A 20574-nucleotide genomic window follows, 5' to 3' on the forward strand; every position below is an offset into this window, starting at 1 on the left:
AGTCCATTTCCTCTGTTTTGCGGTACGCCAGACCCCTCCCAATGAACAGGATCCCATTTCGACCGTAGGCGGTGGAACAGAAGGCCGTTTACTCCGTTCTACGGTACGCTAGTCCTTGTTTCGGCTGTTCCATCCAAGTCGGTTGGCTCCCGATGAACCAGATTCATTCCGTTGCCTCCCGATGAACACGACGCAGTTTATCCGTTCCAACCCAGCCGGTTGGCTGCCGATGAACAGGACGCCGTTGCTGCCCTCTGCTGCCTCTCCATGTACACGAGCCCTGGACTTACATATGTGCGAGTAGGCGTTCGAGACCCCGCCCATATGTACGTATTTATACACGATATAGACGGGACTGCCTGAGCATCGACCGCTCCTTACCGGGCCACGGTTCATCGTGGCAGAAAGATCGATGGACCAGTATGTACATACACATTTGCGACCAGAATGACAACGCTATGTACGCTTCGACCGGGTGGGTCCCGGCTGTCAGGGAGGATCAGGAGGCACTTCCTTGCGTGCGAAGATATAGCTGGTGGGTCCGAGCTGACAGGGGGAGGATTCTTTTTTTGCATGTAATAAGGAGGCACTTCCTTTCATGCGAAGATGTAGCTGGTGGGTCCATCTGTCAGCCTCACCGCGTACAGTCCTCTTCCAATGGCTGTCATTCGTTGACCACGTTGACCATGCCACGCGGACAGCACCAGGCGGTGGACGACGGTGAGGCAGGGAACGACGTGGAGCCTGGGAACATGCAGAGGGTAGTACGAGGGTTGACTGGTTCGGCTGTGGTGTGAGCCTACCGTTGTTGCAGAATAACAGGGGGTGTGGGTGAGTAGATTGATGGTCTGGCCAGCGGTGGGAGTAGTAGGGGTGGTGAGGCCTCCGCAGCAGCATAGCCGTCCACGGGAGGCAGGAGCACGCGGTGGTTTGGAAGGCTGGAGCAAGAAAATCAGAGGTTGAAGAAGCAGGACGACCGTTGGATGTTAACAATCCAACGGTCACTAGTGATAGAATCGTTTGTTGACTAAGTTGACAAAGCCCTGCATACGCGTCAACTTAGTAGGGCCACAAGTTAGTCTCCAAATCTGCTGGGCTCCAGCTGTCATGGAGAGCACTCGTTATTTTTCGCTTAATAAGGAGGCACTTCCTTCCGTGCCAAGATATAGTTGGTGGGTCCTAGCTGTCATTGGGAGGATTCATTCTTTTTGGCGTAATAAGGAGGCACTTGCTTGCGTGCGGCCATGGACCATGTGGGTCCCAACTGTCAGCCTCTCCATGTACATCACTCTTCCGATGTTGTCGTTTTTTGACCATGCCATGCCGAGAACACCAGCGCGATGGACGACCGAGACCCAGGAAGGGAATGACCCGGAGGCGGCGAAGCCACAATAGTGGAGGGATGTGGGTGAGTAGAGGGATGGCCTGACCAGCGGTGGGAGTATTAGGGGTCGGTGAGGCTTGAGAGGCAGCACAGCCAGCCACGGGAGGCGGGAGCAGGCAGTCCCGCCGGCGCTGGATTTGGCGGCTGGAGCAAGAAGATCAGAGATTGAAGAAGCACGACGGTTGTTGGATTGACATCCAACGGATACGTCTGCTAGAATCGCTTGTTGACGTATATTATAAGTAAAAATATCTTGCATACACGTCAACTTAATAGGCCCACAAGTAAGACCATTCCTGTTGGGGATATACCCCGCGGTATGACCTGGCCGGATATACGACCCGGCTGGGACTTGGCGTTTCATCGGTAACCCGCCCAAAGACTGGCGACTCACTGATGACCCCGACGGCGTGTCAGGTGGATGACAAGGCCCAAGGCCCAGTAGGCCGGCTCATGTTATGATAGGCCGGATTAAGAGGAAAGGCGCAAGAAGTATTCCCTTACAAAGGAAGCAAGACTAGAATTCCACTTGTAATAGAATAGTCCTAATCCTACTAGGACTCCACAGGTAACCCGCCCCTCCAACTTATATAAGGAGGGGCAAGGCACCCCAAGAGGGACAAGTTTAGACAGATAAATCAATAGCTCTCGAGATAGAGGTAGCAAAAGAATACCCTTGTCATCGTGAGCATCACCATGATCAATATCATTGAAGCATGATGTAGGCTTTTACCTCCACCGTGAGGGGCCGAACCTAGGTAAAAAAACTCGCGTCTCTCGTCCCACTCAACCCCTCTCAAGCTACTGCGTAGATGCGTTTGCCTCACGACTAAGTCCTCACACTAGGACATATGCCGTGACAAATCCATGACAGTTGACGCCACCGTGGGGCTCACGCACGATGATGTTGAGTTCTTGAAGGGATCTTTTTCAGGGTTTCGAGAAGTTCGCAATTTTTCCTGTGAAGAATAACCAGTTTAGAAGGATCTACATCGTCTTCGTGGGAACCAGCTGGAACGATGTACGAGATTGAGATTGAGAGGTTCTAGGGTTGCAAATTGTGCAGCCACCACACGCGCCGTGGTGATCCGCCGAGTCCGAGACCGAGACAGAGATTTTTTTGTGGGATCAGCCTTGAGCGATTCGCCAAGTTGCAAGTTAATGGACAGGAGATTTCTACTGCGGCGCTATAGGTCCCAAGGAAATTCCGCAGCGGCGGCGGCAGGCAAAATCGAAGGCGTTTTCGTTGCTGTTACTTTTTACATGATGGCAATTTTGACCCAACTACGTGCACGGACTTTAAGAACGGCGGCTTCATGTCGTGCAAAGCAACAAGGGGCAGAGGCCATGTATCAAGTCCAAAGAATACAGACAAGAGTCCAAATAGATTAGACAAGAAACCTGCACCGGAGAAAACAGAGACCATCATGACAGCTGAATGAAGTTTGATCTGATATTAAGACGACACCGTTTAATGCGTACTACAACTCTCATCTCAGCACATTAAGCATTCTATGTTGGCATACATATGTCTAATTGCATAAGCAACGGCGTGGCGAAACGCTGCAGAAGCATCTAGTGGCACAGGCCCGCTGTAACACTTAACGAGCAATTTTAACATTCTGGTTGTTTCCACGGTGGACATTCTGGTTGTTTCCATGGTGGCCTCCTTGATGGATTCTCGAGGACAAATGCTCCTAACCTGTATTGCCCAAACACTACGGCGCTAGATGGTGAGACAGAATAAAAAGAGGAAGTAAAAAGAGGGCGGTGACCGTTGGTTCTATCAGGTGTGCGCGTGCCTGCTGCTACTATGGCATTAACTGAGACAAAAAATCAGGTTTCCCAAGGAAAAACAGCAGAAGATCAAAGCTACTAGCGCGACATGGCATGTACTACTTTGGACTTGCTAAGAAAAAGAGGGGATTGTCTCCCCATAAGGAGACCTCAATCATCCTAGGCATTTGAAGACAAGAGAACCAGTACTACTACTCCTCTCAACATGGCCCGATTTGCAAAGCGACCGAAGGAGATGTGTTGGGGGATTTCTTGCCTTACATCAATTCTTTTGTCAAAAGCCAAAGCAGCACTATGCATAATCGAGAATCATGTCCGTGTTCATTCGACGACAATATCAGGTGCTATTCTTCCTGTCTATTTTTAGGTACATATAATTCATCCAAGAACAATTACTCTTGCTCGTAATATATTTTATGCAGGACAATTGTTCATTATAAAAGTGCTTCCATGCCACGGATACGGAGCGTGTGCTAGCATCATCATGCACTAGCGTCCGCGCCTGCCCGCTGCTCAAAAGATGTGCGCAAGCCATCACTCTTGCGGCCCGGTCTAAATCGATTCATCGAGACCGCAACACGCGGCCGAATCTCCCATCCGCACGGGCTTACAACGCTTGCGGTCGACTCACCCGTCCACGCCGGCTTACAACACCCGCGGCCGACTCTCCCGTCCACGCTGGCTTACAACGCCCGCGACCAACTCTCCTGTCCGCGCCGGCTTACAACGCCTGCGGCCGACTCCCCTGTCCGCGCCGGCTTACAACGCCCGTGGCCGAGTCACCCATTCGTGCCGGCCTACAACACCCGCGGACGACTCTCTCATTCGTGCTTACAACACCTTGGTCGACCTCAACCTTTCGCTGATTCACATCGTGTTATAAACACCAAGGATATACAATGAATGTCGTGAAGATCATCAAACTCTCCACCTCGCCTCCAGCTTCAACACATTCCAGCGTTCCATTGTCAACTATATGCCGGCTTATGCCACGGCCAAGTATGAAGAATCTCAAGACAACTCCTCAAGCCGTCTTAAGACTCGGGGGCTACAATGACATGACTCAACAAATGTTGCCAGTTTCAACAAATTTAAGAACCCCGGGTCATTGGAGGGAAATAACCCAGTCTCGAAGACTACTGCCACATTGGTGAAAATTTAAAAAGTGCTAAGAAATCAGAAAGTTCTGACTCAATAGAAAGATTCCGGGTTATCAAAAGAGATTTTGGTTTAAAATCCGGTTCAAGGGAAATCTTTCTCTCACAAAGCTTTGAGCTCTCAATATCCGGTTCAACATCCGGTTCAGGAGGAGGCCCTCTCTCGCAAGTTCGAGTTCTCAGAAATAATTAAAGGTTGCGAAAGAGAACTTGCTGCTATGAAGCATGGTTCAAACATGGGTATCCTGCCTTATGGGCTTATCTTATTAAGGTCACTTGGGGGCTTCCTGCTCAATGAGCATAGCTATGTTTACCCTCCTGATCAGGCTTACATGCCTTTTCGCGGGTCACTTTGGGGCTTCCTGCTCAATGAGCATAGCCATGCTTACCCTTTTGATTAGGCTTACATGCCTTTTCGCAGGTCACTTGGGGGCATCCTGCTCAATGAGCATAGCGATGCTTACCCTCTTGATCAGGCTTACACGCCTTCTCGCGGGTCACTTGGGGGCTTCCTGCTCAATGAGCATAGCCATGCTTACCCTCTTGATCAGGCTTACATGCCTTTTTTGCAGGTCACTTGGGGGCTTCCTGCTCAAAGAGCATAGCTATACTTACCCTCTTGATCGGCTTACATGCCAGGTGTAAACACCAAATTATGGGTTAACCGGCCTGTATGTCGTTGTTACTCCGCCCAGGTAATCCTGGAATGACCCGCCGTGTTCTTGGCAATCAATATTCTAAATAAGATCATGAACTCGATAAAGTTAAAACAGCGGTTTGTCATGTCAGGGCCGGCTTACAGGTGTGCTGGAAAATAACTCAGTGGCTGTGCGGCCCATGAAAGCACTTGAAGTTTCAGGCTTGGCGGCCCATAAAAGCCTTGTTTTATCTGGTTTTCTATTTTTTCTGACAGTTTTGGATTCATATCCTTCTTCCATATTAATATATGGCTTTTCACAATTCAGGCCTTGTAGCCTTGATTCTATGACTCATACTTGAGCGTATTGGGCTAATAACCCGCCCTGCTAAGCAGACTCCAAGTTGCCAGTATATTTTGCCTTGAGCAATCAAAATCATGATATTTCATTCCTACGGGTCAATACCCACTCTGGAATATAATTATCAAGGTATCACCATGGCATCAATCTACACGTATGTCTTCCAATAATTATATGAATATTTGGGGTTTGATAACCCGCCCTGGCTTTTGACGTTAAGTCGCCGGTATACTTTGGATTGCGCAATTGGAATTATGCGCTTATAAATCTTTGGGTTGTCACCCTCACTGGATATGGCGATGTAAGCTGGCGGTATAAGTCAATTCTACAGGTACGTTTTTAATTATTATATATGCAAGGTTTGATAACCCGCCTTGGCTTTTGACTTTAAGTCGCCAGTATATTTTGGCTTCGATAGCCTTAATTCTAGTCTTTTCTATAATTGCATAAGACTATATGGTGTTTGGGTTGTTACCCGCCCTGGCTTTGACGTTAAGTCGCAAGTGCATATGTTGTTTAAACTTTGTGCAGGACATGCAGAGTTATGGCTTACATAAATGATTAAGTTCAAGCCCATCATCAAATATTAAAATTGATGTTTCAGAAGGGTTATCATTTATTGATTTTTACAAAGGCTATAAATTGCCGAGTTACAAAAAGCCCAGATTACGATGAATGTCCATTAAGTCGCCATCGGCCAAGAGCCGCTGAGTATTTAACTCTGGATTTACTTGTCAACAGAGAAGATCTTGTGATTGTTTTCATACCAGATTATATTATTCCAATCTTTAATAGCCAAACACGGCTGGATTTTTCATTATGGTTGTTATAACCAGTACTGAATGATGGAGGTTTTCATACCGGATTATATTATTCAAATCTTTAATAGCCAACATGGCTGGCTTTTTATTATGATTGAGGTTTTCAAAGCCGCTTCAGAGCGATGGCTATTATTTTCTTCATCCAAGTATACCAGCTAACAACAGAGAGCATGGTTCAATATTGATATATAAGGCATTCAGCAACATCATCCGGACAGTGGATATGATATTATATAACTAAAAGAAGAGATAGACAAGCCATCACATTTGTCCACACAGATTAAATTATTAAAACCATTAAGATTAGATATAAGCGGCTCAGATTTAAAGACGTAACGTAACATACAAATATTGTGTGCATGCAGTATTTGGCACATATTCTACCTGTCACGTACAAGTTCTATATTATGGAAAAGTGTAACCAAAAAGGTGTAGGAGCAGGACACCTACAAAGTACACAATACCATCATCACGTGGATATATCCTATATTCCGATTTGAATTCAAAGAGGACCAAAAATTGTAATAGCCAGGAACAGTAAACTTGGGCCAATATGGCACCTATATCGGCCCAGTTGCCAAAACCTATGGCATAGTGAGCCAAATAGGCCGTTCAGATTACAAGGACGAGACGCACATAAAAAAAGCAGACAACGCTTGCAAGATTAATAAATAACTAGCAGAAGAGCCCGTGCGTTGCAACGGGGGCATACATATCACTCTTCCTTCGTCTCTCCCTCGGGTCATCCATGTAACCATGTTGATACTCTTGATCTCCTTTATAGCTTGATGCTTCTCCTTATACCTACAGGTAGAGAAGAGATAGATATTATTGATTCCTCCTACTTCCTTACATAACATATACCTACAGGTTCAAATTAGCTCATAGCAACATGTGAATTGGAAGAAGCATAATAAATGATGTGTCGCAACTGAGTGACTGTCACCACAATATGTTTTCTTACACTGACATGTTGTTATAAGACCTGCACAATCGAGATTCTTTTTGGCATTTGCGCAAATAACATTGATCTAGGCAGGCCCGTTGTGTTGGATAGATATTTCTTTTGTTTTGTTAAAAGAATTAATGGAAAACCTTATTACATTAACCAGAGTGCACAGCAAGATCGCTAGCAACCAAATCTTCACACCGAATGCCACAAGGGCATCAGCAACCTTATTACAAAGTCTAGGACAGTACTTTACTTTATTTAAACATAACAAAATGTAAAGCTAGGTAAGCTTTGATCTCCTGGAAGAGAACACCGTTAGGTGCCAGGTCCTAATCTTTTGATGTGGTGGCTTTCACCAGTTCCTGTGCGTCTGTCTAGTAATTCTCCTCATTGCCCAAGTTTGAGCCTCCTGAATTGCATGCAAGCACGCCTCCGCCTCTGCATGCATAGGGTCTTGAAGCTGACGAAGTTTTCCTGCTCCTGAGCCCACCGCATTGCATGAGTTGTCTCTGACTATAAAACCAGAGCCTCCCTCAGCTGAATCCGAGAAGAAACTACCATCAATGTTCACTTTCAGCACATCAGCTTCAGGCGGTTTCCATCTTTGAGCCACTGTCACAGTCGTTGTTTGTTTCTTCAGACATAACATCTCATAATCTACAACATTTCTTCTGATTCAGTACAGTGTGTCATTCACATGGCATCTTTTCTCTCCAACATTGACTTTGTTTCAGATTAGCCACCACGTCCACATAAGAGCAAATACATAGCATTTGTTTGGAGGCCTCCCAGGTGAAGAAGCATTGAAGGAACACTTTAGGACCAGCACACTCAGCCAACATCTGTCTTTCATCTTCCATGTTCAGAATTCTCCATATCATACGCACCTCTTTGCAATTGACAAAACAAGTGGGCACATCATTTTTGTTAAGTTGAAGGAGTACATATAGCAGTGTTTCATATTGCGAGGTTAGTTATTCTAATAGACAGGTTTAATTCATGCATGCATCATCTTAAGTCACATAGATTATCTTAAATTGTAGATGCCACCAGCTAACAACACTATACAAAGTTTCTCCGTACATGTATGCCATGCACCATGGTCAGATCAAACGAATGCATTTACTGGAGCACCAGAAATGTGTAGAGCAAGCAACAAACATATATCTCTGAAGGTGAGAAGTGGTTTTACCAAAACCCACCAAAACATATAAAGCATGAGCTTTTACCAAAACCAACGGTATACAACAGTAATTACAATTTATCTATGTCTGCATGTTAGGTTGTGATACACATCAACACACAACATGAAAAATACGTATATACGCCGGATAGATTAAATTATGAGAGCATCGGCATATAATACGGTGAAGCAATGCATCATTTATAACTTACCTCAGATGAAACTGCGACACAAGCGAAATATCAATCACTGCATGGCCCTGGTTCCGGTGTAGCAATTCTTCATTCTGAGCCGTTAAACACGCAATAAATTAACGGTGGTCTTGGCATGTGCATCTGAGTCTCAGTTTTCCCGGATAAAAGCAACACACATTTTTTCCTCCATCTGGTTTTCTGAAAAAAATGTAGAGAATACATTTAAGCGCATATATGATAGTGCATATTGATAAATCAGGTCATATGGACTTCTGCAAAAACAAAACATGAATTCTTTTACAAAGATACCGATGGAATTTCGAAGCCACACTTAAGTATAAATCTAACCTTTGGGCGGAATTACTACTTGAAATGCCACATGTATCACAATTAACCTTGAAATTGCTTGAGAAGGGCAAAGCGTACTCTAAATTAATGTCAAAGCCGTTATACACGGTATGGAATCTTGGATGCCTGTACTTCAAGGAGACATGCCAAGCAATATTAGATTCTTCCTATTGCGAGGAACATATTCATGGGTTTAAAACAAAGACCCTCTATCATTCACCTGAAAAGGTCATAAGGGCAACCATTGGGAAGAGTACATTGCAAGAATGAAGTATTGGCACCTTATATCTAGTATAGAGCAACTTTTAATTAAACACAAACCAGAAAAGGTTGAGTTCGAAAATATCATAATTATCAGAAACAACACGCACCTATCTTGTGGACTGAGCACAAAGAAAATTAGAAACCTATTGTCAGATAATTACTACTTCTTCTATTATCATAGATATGTGCCGACTAATTAACTTTCCATGTGCTAACCAGGAAGAGAATACTAAATACAAATCGAGGGATGTACCATGTTAGCACACTACATTCATTTAATCCGACCCCCACAACATTAAGGCTTGCTCCCAGAATTAGTTTCGCCTCGCTAGAAATGCTTGGTTTCTACAACAACTGGATAGATCTGAAAGGTATTCATCAGTTTGATATTACCAAAAGAATCAAGGTAACTCAAGACAGTGGGAACTAAACCAAGGATGCATTGGTGCTTATCAATACGTCCCAATTGGATTTCAAACTAAATCAGTGTGTAAGTGGCAGGGGAGGACGTGTGTGTACCTGCGCGATCTGCTTGGAGAAAGCAGTGTCCTCGCCGGCCTTGCAGAGGAGGGCCTGGGTGGTGGAGCTGGCTTCCATGGACATCAAACGCTCGTCCGTCATAGCGGCGCCCAGCCGGACCATCTTGTGACGACGCAGGGGTATGAGGAGCGCAGCGCAACGGGGCTATTTTCCTGGATTGGGCGCTCGATGTGGGGCGTTGAGGAGCAGAGGGCCGCCAAATCTTGAGCCGGCGGAGGCCCTGGACGAAGGAGCCTCCGTATGAGCGGCACCCAGCCGGGCCATCTCCGGACACGGGGAGGACAGGGCGCGACGCCGGAGCCTCGCCGCGGGTCGAGAGGGAGAGGACAGATGGGAACGGGCACATGTTTGGAGAGGAGACGAACGGGGATTTTCTTTTTGGCAAGTGAGGGACGTGTCGCTCAGGGCGGGGTGCCGAATCGAACTGTTTTTTACTTACCGGTGGCAACGTGGGTAATTTTTCGCAACTTCAGGGTTAATTTTGATGACGGTGAGCGAGCGAGCAGAAGCGATAGCCGCTTTATTATTAGGAAAGATATTAACAGTTGAGATAAAAAAAAGTAGATTGTACGTACAAGAGTACATCTTGCAATTTTAGGATCTGCCACGTAGAAGTTTCCCAGCAAAAATGAAATTGCATGCTGTGTTGGTGGCCTTTATGCGCGCCACTGGATCGCCTAACCATATATTTTACTCGATCGCCTAACTATATATTTTTTACCGCTGAAATCTTTACCTAATAATAAAGCAAATTGGTTTCTTTCATCCGATCATGGCATTTTTTAGAAAAGTCCCTCTATTTCAGAGAATTCAATCCGTAGTCATATTTTAAGTCAGAACGAATCGTTTTTTCGTATTTTACATAAAAGTCCCTATATTTTCATGAAATCAACCCGCAATCCGGATTTAAGTCACACCTGAACCGTTATTTTACGTTTTTCGAAACCCCCTGACGTTTTAGGTAATTCATCCGCGGATCATATTTAAGTCAAACAAATACTTTTTAAATCATCCATATCTTTTAAACCGTAACTCTGATTTGAACATGTTATATATGAAATTTGATTAGAAAAATATGTAGAATATGAATATGAGATTATTTTTACCTATTAAGTACTTTTAAATATTATTTTGGAATATATTTAAATCAAATAAATGATTTTCTAAATTATCCATATCTTTTAAACTGTAACTTCGATTTTAACATATTATATATGAAATTTTATTAGAAAAATGTGTGGAACCTAAATATGATGTTAATTTTTCCTATTAAATATTATGTATGAAGCAAACTTATAATTTATAGCGCAAGATCCGTTTTTCTTTCGTACTGGCGGCGATCCGGATTGCAAATAAACACCCCAGTATAACCATATAGAAAAAGAAAATATCGATAACTACACATGCATATCTCTGAAAAATGTCGCAGGGGAAAACAACAGATTTCTCATCGCGAGAGTGAGAGAGAGAGGGCGAGGGAGGACAGAGGGAGAGAGAGACGCCTTAGGATTAACCATATTCAAACACGTTTTTTGTTGTTTTGTGTGAACACCGAGGCGATCGCCGGCGAGGGTGAGAAGGAGGATAAGCGGCAACACAAATGTGATGCCTCACAAAAATAAAAGAGATGGACCTATTGAGTGATGGTTGTTGGGTTAAGAGCATGTGTTATGTTTTTTCTCCCGTTGCAAGGCACGGGCTCTTTTGCTAGTTAGCATTTAAACAGTTTAGCGAGTACTACAATTGCATGCCATGATGCATGCTGACATCATCATGTTTACACGTCCATCTACAGGCAGTGGACGGGCTGCACTTGGACTTCATGACGTGATGCTCAAATACGCATATAGACACATCCATCCACTAAACGGACTGGCTTAAAAGCAGATTAGCGACAAGCCATGAAACCAGGGAACTATATTTAAGAAGAGATTTTTAAAAAATTATATGAAGAACAAAAGATAAGATAAACTATAAAAAAGGATTGCCCAAACTCTATATGAAAACCTAAATAGCAAAATTAGCATTGTGCGTACAAATATTGCTAGATGAATAAATGACACAAAGATAGGAAATAAAATTATTTTATAAATTCAGTTTATGTACAGACTGCATATATATTAAAGAGGCAGAAACATCCAGAAGAAGTGACTCATATTGCTTAATTAGTAAAAAACTATGTATATAAAATATTATTACAGGGAAAAGAATACTAAAATTTCCGTACTAAATTGGAATAAGCAATAAAAATATACACGGTAAAAAACAGAAATATATTTAAAAAAATTCCCATGGTAGGAGCATATGTTCCCATGCGCCAAATTGAATTTCCGCAATGTTTACATACATGACATCACTATTTAGATTTAATCGTTAATTGAGAATTTTTAAGAAACCCATGCCATGGAATGGACTAACCAAAAATCATTTTAACATTTTAGAAGACTAATTATTTACCTTATTGAGTTGCTGCATAATATATCGCAAATTTATAATAGACCACTGTATTTCTATGAAATATAATTTATGTAGGTGGTATGAAATCTCAATTAAATATCTATGGCCAGTGAAAATTTACTCAATCTATACAAGGTCGAGGAAAATAGGTAGTCACCAACTTCAGTGAATACAAGCATATATGAATTCCTCTGGTAGAATATTGTCAAATTGTGTGCTGGAGTCCATGCAAAAATATGTTATAAATCTAGCCGCGCAATTGCGCGGGACACACCGCTAGTTTATTTTACAATGGAAGAAATAGTCCCAAGTCGCCGCAGGCATACGACCCGACACTTGGGAGATAAATTATTCAAATCAAAATTACACTACTTGAATCAGAAGATTTGCCGTCCGCCCCCTCTTTGCCGTCAGCTAGCGGACGACAAAGAATGGCTTTGCCATCAGCCAGCAGAAAGCAGACGACAAAGATGCAGTAGACGACAAAGGAAGGCTTTGCCATGAGCCAACATTTTGCCTTGTGCTAGCTGACGGCAAAGCTTCTTTGCCGTCCGCTAGCTGGCGGCAAAGAGGGTGTTTGGCCCACTCGTTGTTAAGCCATAATGGGCCCCCTCTTTGCCGTCCGCCAGTGTACAGCAAAGCGTCTGTTGCCCTTAGCTTGCAGACGGCGAAGATGACACAGACGGCAAAGCTTCAAAATAAGTTAACGGCCCGCGTCCCCGCCGTCGCTCTATCTCTTTCTCCTCTCCTCTCCTCTCCGCCCGACGAGCACCGCCGCCGCCCCGTCGCCCCACGGCCCCGCCGCCCCACCGGCCCACCACCTCTCTGCCACCCCACCCCCCCGCCCAGTCGCCGCCCCCTACCTGCCTCCCCTCCCCGCCCGTCGCCACCCCATCGCCGCCCCCTCCCCGACCCGTCGCCGCCACCCCCTCCCCCACGGTGAACCCCTGCCACCCCATCTCCTATTTTTTTCTTCTATTTTTTAGTTTAGGTTTAGGTTTAATTTGTTTAGGTTATTTAGTTTAGGTTTAATTAATTTAGGTTTTTTCGTTTAGTTAGTTTAGGTTTACTTAGTTTAGATTTTTTTAGTTTAGGTTTAATTTGTTTAGGTTATTTAATTTAATTAGTTTAGGTTTAATTAGTTTAGGTTTAATTAGTTTAGGTTGTTTAGTTTAGTTAGGTTAGGTTTAATTGGTTTAGGTTTTCTAGTTTAGTTAGTTTAGGTTTAATTAGTCTAGGTTATTTAGTTTAATTAGTTTAGGTTTTTTAGTTTAGTTAGTTTAGGTTTAATTAGTTTAGGTTATTTAGTTCGATTAGTTTAGGTAGTTTTTTTAAGAATAAACAAGAAAGATGAAAAAAATAAGTAAAAGAAGAAGAGGAGGAAGAAGAAGAGGTGTCGGGGTGTCGTGTCGAGGGTCGAGGGGTCAGGGTGTCGTGTCGAGGGTCAAGGGGTCGAGGGTCGCCGAGGGGTCGAGGGGTCGAGGATTTGCCATCCCGACCACGACACCCCGACCCCCTGAAATGACCTACAAAATGACCTATTTACCTAGCTTAGCTCTAAAATGACCTACACACTTAGCATTTTTACCTACCTTTGCTAAAACATGGCTTTTTTACCTACCTTAGTTAGAAGAAGAATAAGAAGGAAGAAGAAGAAGAAAGCTTATTATTATTATTATTATTATTATTATTTTCTTCTTCTTCTTCTTTTTCTTCTTCTTTTTCTTCTTCTTCTTCTTCTTCTTCTTCTTCTTCTTCTTCTTCTTCTTCTTCTTCTTCTAGCTAGTCTTCTTCTTCTTCTTCTTCTTCTAACTTTCATCTTTCCTAATTTGCAGATTTGCTTGAGATGAGGAAGCAGCTAGCATTGATGGAAACTTGTTGCAAACTTTTACTTGTGCTTCCTTTTTATTTATGGAAATTTGTTGGAAATGTTGTTGGAAACTTGTATCTATATGTTCATGTTGTTGGAAACGTGCATATGTTGTTGGAAACTTATTGTTGGTATGATTGTTGAAATTATGTTGAAATGTGTATATATATATATGTGAAATTATGTCAAACTGAATGAATTTAGGAAAAAAAACAGGAAACACAGGGGCTATATAGCCACTTTGCCGTCCGCTGGCCAACGACAAAGGTCTTTGCCGTCCGCCAGCAGACGGCAAAGATTCCACATGGCAGCTACCTGTGCAACCTGGGGTGTATGGGGCTGGCCTATTTGGCAGATTTACCGTCAGCCAGCAGACGGCAAAGGCCTTTACATCTTTGCCGTCCGCTGTATGACGACAACGATGCAAAGGCCTTTGCCGTCCGCTGGCTGATGGCAATGATGCAAAGGCCTTTGCCGTCTGCTGGCTGAACGTAAAAAATAAGCCTGGGCTAGACGGGCCCATCCCAGTTGAAACCCTGCTACGTCTCAACAATAACAATAAAAATACTGCTCGAGCAGCTACGTCCCAGGTGTCAGCCGATCTTGTGTTGTTCTCTTGTCTATTGACTATATACGCTAACAATGTCGTGGGTCCCAGATGTCAGGAAACCACTAGGAGGAAGCATTTTCTTTTTCTATACGCTGACAATGGAGTATATAACAAAAAATGAGGAACTTCCTTGCGTACGGCCATGGACATGGTGGGCCCCTACTGTCATCCTCTCCACGTACAGTCCTCTATCGATTCCTCTTTTTTGTTGACCATGTTGACAACATGAGGGGGCGGCGCCGCGGCGAGCGCACCAAAGCGTGTAGAGGACGACAGCGAGGCCTCGGACGTCGGCGTTAACAATTTAGGAGATGGTGGGACGTCGGTGCACCATAAGTTTCTCGACACAGTTGTACTTGTTCAACGTGTGGAGTAGTGGCACACATATCCCACGTGGCCTTCCACCATTGAAACGCCCCACAAGGATCTCAAGACGATCAATAAAGTGTAGGAACTTGTGGATGTCATCCCAGTCAACTTCAGTGCCATCAGTAATAGTCGAGTTTTTATAGACTAACAAATGAGTAGCGTGCTTAACTTTGCAATAACCTACATGTGCCACCAATTATAAGAAATATTAGTTAGAAGTAGCATCTTCATGAGAGAAGGGAATCACAAATCGTTGCTACTTCTAAAGTTAAATTGCGATTAGTTAGACAGAATAGGTGGATTAAGAAGTAATCGAGGCAACAAGCAAGAACCAGATAAAAAACTAACATGGATGAACTACTGGAATGACGTCGGGGGTGGAAGATCACAATGAAGATGAGACCAGGTTCTGCTATTTCCATCAACATTCGTGCGCCAACTTTCAGTCTGTAACACTTGAGAAAGTTTATCCAAGTTCGGCCATAAAAATGCAGCGATCTTCTTGGTTCATGAACCCAACTCGGAACTTATATCCATGACTTTTCTTCAATGTGAACATTAAACTGGTGTATTCAATTATGGCAACGCCGACCATCTTGAGTACATGTGTTCTGGCAGAGCAAGGAATGCAATGCAGGAAAAATAATATGAGAATACAATGTATTTGCTATCCAAATCTAGAACTAATTTCCCCCTTCACGCCAGTGTTGACCATGGTACTAGTACCTTTTATCCAAATATAGCAATCGAAATTTCCAAATTAGTCGACAGCATGTTCAAAACCCCCCACCCTCTCGAATAGAAAAAGGATGCTAGGAACATATTGTGCGCGTTTTAAAATCCCGTGTTAGGATGAGAAGGAACAAGTGTGGCGTCTCGCCAGGGCGCAGAAACCTGTAGGGTCTTCACACTTTGGGCACTGCAAATGAAACACACTAGATTCAGTAGGAGGAAAAATGCATCAACCGCGGCGGCTGCCATCCTAGGATTACCCGTGACCAAGGGGCTTGGATTTATCAGGGATGGATGAAGAATTCGTACCTGATTCTCCATGAGAAAACCCTACGCAATCGCTGAGAGGGGGTTCTCTCTGAACAAGCAGACGAGGGAGAAGGGGATTCATGCCTAGTGAAATATTGCTGCTTCGTCTGTCCAGCTTACTGGTAAAGCTGGAAAGGTGGGGTTTTTTTGTGATTTGACGGCTCATTGGGCATTACTGCGGCGCTACGACCAGGGTGAGTCTACGGTGTAGTTGTGCACTCTAATTTGGTGCATGGCACATGGACCCCGTTGCCGGATGGCCCACATATCAGCGAAAGGAAGTAGAAAGGCAGGAGTAACTAGTTACACATAAATATATTTTGACAAAGAGATACTCCCTCTGTAAAGAAATATAAAAATCTTTTATATCACAACTTTATACATAAGAAAAATCAAGGGAATATATATAACATAATATGGGGGTTCAGCTGAGAATATAATACTCAAACAGGCTCACGGTTCTGGACTTTGGGCCACAGGCCGGTGGGCCTGCATGTTTGGGGGGCCATGTGTTCTAACTCAGTGCATTTCATATTGCAAGCCATCGGCACAGCGCTGGTTTTAGATGCTGTCGCAAGGCGGAAACAGAAAATTGAATAAAGCACTGCAGCTGTTAGAATGAAATCGAATGACAGTTCCTAACCAACAATCAGAGTTGCAATTCTATCAATGATATCCTACGCGATAAATAATACTGTCGTACAACTTATACACATAGGACACTTGTTTCACCATGCCATATTATTACATCAAAATCTCTCGGAGGATAGATCAGTCCGGTAGTTGCGTGCTGCTACCGAAGAATTTCAAAGTTGATTTGGACCAGCTCTCCTTGCCGAGAAAGTTCGATTTTGACATCATCCCCTACCGTAAGATTTGATTTAGATTTGAACCTTGACCATTCTTTAGCATCAATCATCATGCGACCATCCTTTGTACTTACGGTATATTGAGCCGGTTCATTCACACCAAGGTTGTGCATGGTAAGAGAAACATGGCCACGGTCGCCCGGATTCTTGAGCGACTCCCTCGTTGCTCTAGGAATTCTCTGTTTGCAAACAAGAAGACATACATGAACAGTTAGATCAACATAGTGAATCATGTGAAACAACATGGAAAGAAAAAAGAATGAAGCACTTGGGTGGCCAATGCTTACCGAGAAGGTGGAGATGTCAGTTTTTGTAAGGACTTTGGTATATGCAGTGCGAACTGCAGCCCAGTCTGTTGCCGGTGCAATTGCCGGTTCCATTGCCGCTACACGGGCCGTAGCAGATGAAGTGCAACTTCAAGTGTTGGTGCAGGTGCCGGAGCCGTTGCTGGTGCCCGTGCCGGTGCAACTGGTAGTGCCGCTGCTGTTGCCGGAGATGGTGCTCCTTGTGGAGCTGGTGGCGGTGTCGGAGCAGGTGTCGGTGTTGATGCTCGATCCTCTGGTAGATCAGCCTGATCCACTGACGCAGTCGGTGCCCAATCCTCATGTGGGTCAGACTGAGTTGCTGCCACTGTCAGTGCTAGAGCAAGTGCCGTCGGAGAAGGTGCCGGTGCTCGATCCGTTGCTGAAGGTGGTACCGATTTGCGAGACAGCAGCGATCGCCTCTGGTCTGGTATGATCAACTTTCTAACTTGACTAGGCTCCGTGACCTTTATCCAGTCTTTTTGTTCATTTCTTTTAAACGCGAGAAGGACTAATTGTGGCATGTTTGTTAAACCAAACTACAGTTCATCATAGGGCTTCAGATTGTACTCAGACAACAGACTGATCCAATTGTGTCCAGTAATATAAGTGATGGACAATGCCTTCGTTGCTGACACAACATAAGAAGTGAAACCTGCAAAAATAACCATCATAGAGCAAACCAAACGGTTTATTCTGTGACGAATGTCACATGGCAAAACCTGCATCATAAAATTGTAGCAAAAGTAAGAAAACATGACATTAAATCAATAAGATTTAGACAGTAAATCAATAAGATTTACTTGATGTGACCCGAGTGAATCCTTACCAGGAAATCACTATGTGCAAGTTCTAAAAAGAAGATTGATCATCCAATTACGCGTGGCATGCAGGGCCCCCGCTTACTCCCACAAGCAGGACAGTCTAAAGGTCATGACAAATCGTATGGACCGAACATCCATGGGACTGGAAATCCTGGTGGGTGCGATAAACCCTGCAATGCATATAGATATTGGAGTGTAACCATAATTGATAAACCATCCTCACAAAAAATATGATCTGGATACTTCCAAATATACAGGCTGAATTGAGTGGACAGACATTAACATAGACTGTTCTCAGGACTCAGCACACAACAAAAGCGGTACTACTAAACAATACAGGGTTCACACACACAAATCAAGTATTGAACAATAGTACTTACTACAGACAAGCAAAGTTGCACTAATTAAACTCTGCAGACTATTTCTTGCCACCGACCTATGGGATGTACCCCGCATAACTAACTAGGCCATGGACTTCGTGAGAGATGTCTACCAGCACCATCACCATCTCGTCAACCTTGGAGAACCTAACAGAGTGGTCTTTCCACTCATAAACATGACGATGAAGATAGTCCGCATTAGATTTGTTGAGAAGCTTTACAAGAACCACACCTTCATAATCGAAGTCACAACCAGGAAATTGTTGTGGTGAAGTACACCCGCGAGAACACGCCTGACAACAATGCTACAGGAAAACAATAGTTCACGACACGTGTCGACAAGGACAGAGCAGCTTGATAGTTTAGCAGTAGTCTCGGCGCGGTGCTTGCGCTTCTTCGTACCCTGAGCCTCGACGATTTTGGCCAGAGCCATAGACATCACTTCGGCCGGTGCTCCAGGGTCCATCAAGAAACCGTCAAATAGAAACAAAAGAAAAGAAACCATAATCACAAACCCAAAAGAAGAACAAAGAGGGAGCTATAGGATCAGTCTCGGGGTTGCAAGACCGGGCCTTGGCCAGAATCTACACCCACTAGTACAGCGAGCTGCTATACAAACGGTTTTTAACCCCTTTCCGCGACGACATTTGGAACCGTCGCCAAGTGAGTGTGGGCGATAGGGGGGGTCCTTCCCACACGACCCAGAAACCATCGGGGATATGCCCTCCTGGCACACACGCTCGGCAAAATGAGGTCGTGTGCGACCGGTGAGCGCTCAAATACAGAAATACATATAGTAGAGCTCAAAAAAATACAATTATATAGGCGAAATCATTTCCGGTCACAAGTACATCACACACAGTCAGTCACCGCTAAACGTTTCCGTACGTATATACATCCCACACAGTCGCTCCAAGGAAACGCTTCTGTTCGCAATTACATCACACACAATTTTCCCCGTTAAATCGTTTGAGATAGCATTTCCATTGCACACAGTACTAACAATTTTATCGTTTGCGTTATTTAATGCATTACACACGATGCGTAGAAGAAACTGTGTGTCAAGGGTTGTCCATCACACACAGTTTTTATGTGGTAAACGTTTGCGCCAGGTGGCCTAACGCAAATAGTTTTCAAGAGGATGTCGTGTGTGAATTCATTAATCTAACACGATTTACTCCTAGAAACTGTGTGCGTTATTGAATGCATCGCACACGGTGTTTTCTCAATAACCATTTGCAATAAAAAACCCAATTAGTAGGCTAATTATGTGATTATTAATAATCCATTTATTAATCTGATTGACATTTCATATTAAGCACACAATATATTTTATTTTCATAATTGGAATACATCAGAGTACAACATCATATAGCTTCAGCACTCAGCTACCCCATTACACAACTACACCAGCACCAAGTTTCACATGCAACATCTATAACCTTTCGAAATTAGCATCATAGACGGTACATAGACATATGTATCTTATCTAGAAAACTGCTGAAGCAGAAGGCAAATATTGAGCCTTCATTGATGTTGAAGGTCTTTGTAACTTTAGGCCAGTGCCTGTGGATGATTGACCGTCCATCCTTCGTCCACTTCAGGAACACTTCAATATTGAACCGTGGGTGTTGTATGAATACCTTCCTCGCCTCCTGACCATACAGGTGGTTTGAGAGGTAATCATCAGTGAACTACTTTGGAAAGGCCTGAAAACAAGGATGTGCATAAATATCTTCTCCATATTGGAAATGGGGCAAAGGAATAAAAAAGGCAAGGTATAATAGTTAGTACCATCCTGTAGTGAACTAATGTCTTCTTCATTGTGCAGACAAAGATCTTGTTGTTTTTTGTCGCTAATTTCTTTATCCTAACAATCTTTTCCTAGTTTCTTGACTTGACTGATATTCATGGACAACTCGTTTCCCCATATGCAAAAAGGGTCGAATAGTGGGTCAAAACCTCTGACAGTAGGACCTACATGTGCAAGACCAAATTGTAAAAAACCTAAATATTAGAACGTTTCATGCAATTGCACAATAATGTGCTATTAGACAATGGACCATGCACGTGCTAACCTCGATTGTATACCTCAGTGCTTCCCATTGTTTCCATGCAACACATATAAGGTACTTAGTCATCAGGTTAAGTAAGGGTTCGCATGCTATTAGTAAAATATGTTGATGAAAAATAAGCACATTGCAGATTCATCAG

General features: G+C 43.7%; 1 long non-coding RNA gene across 4 annotated transcripts; it reads right to left on the bottom strand.

The window, feature by feature from the left end:
* Positions 1–7183: 7183 nt before the first annotated feature.
* LOC123054993 (uncharacterized) lies at positions 7184–10024 on the bottom strand. 4 transcript variants are annotated; one of them, XR_006426472.1, is made up of 4 exons: positions 9618–10024; positions 8835–8960; positions 8505–8684; positions 7184–7998 (listed from the first exon to the last, which is right to left on the bottom strand). It is a non-coding gene; the product is annotated as an uncharacterized lncRNA (long non-coding RNA). The 4 variants fall into 4 exon arrangements; XR_006426470.1 differs by lacking the exon at positions 8835–8960 and having other exon boundaries at positions 7241–7998; XR_006426471.1 differs by lacking the exon at positions 9618–10024 and having other exon boundaries at positions 7241–7998; positions 8835–9610.
* Between the last annotated feature and the right edge of the window lie 10550 nt (positions 10025–20574).

Source organism: Triticum aestivum, chromosome 2D (genome assembly GCF_018294505.1).
Source record: "Triticum aestivum cultivar Chinese Spring chromosome 2D, IWGSC CS RefSeq v2.1, whole genome shotgun sequence".
In the NCBI taxonomy this organism is placed as follows: domain Eukaryota; kingdom Viridiplantae; phylum Streptophyta; class Magnoliopsida; order Poales; family Poaceae; genus Triticum; species Triticum aestivum.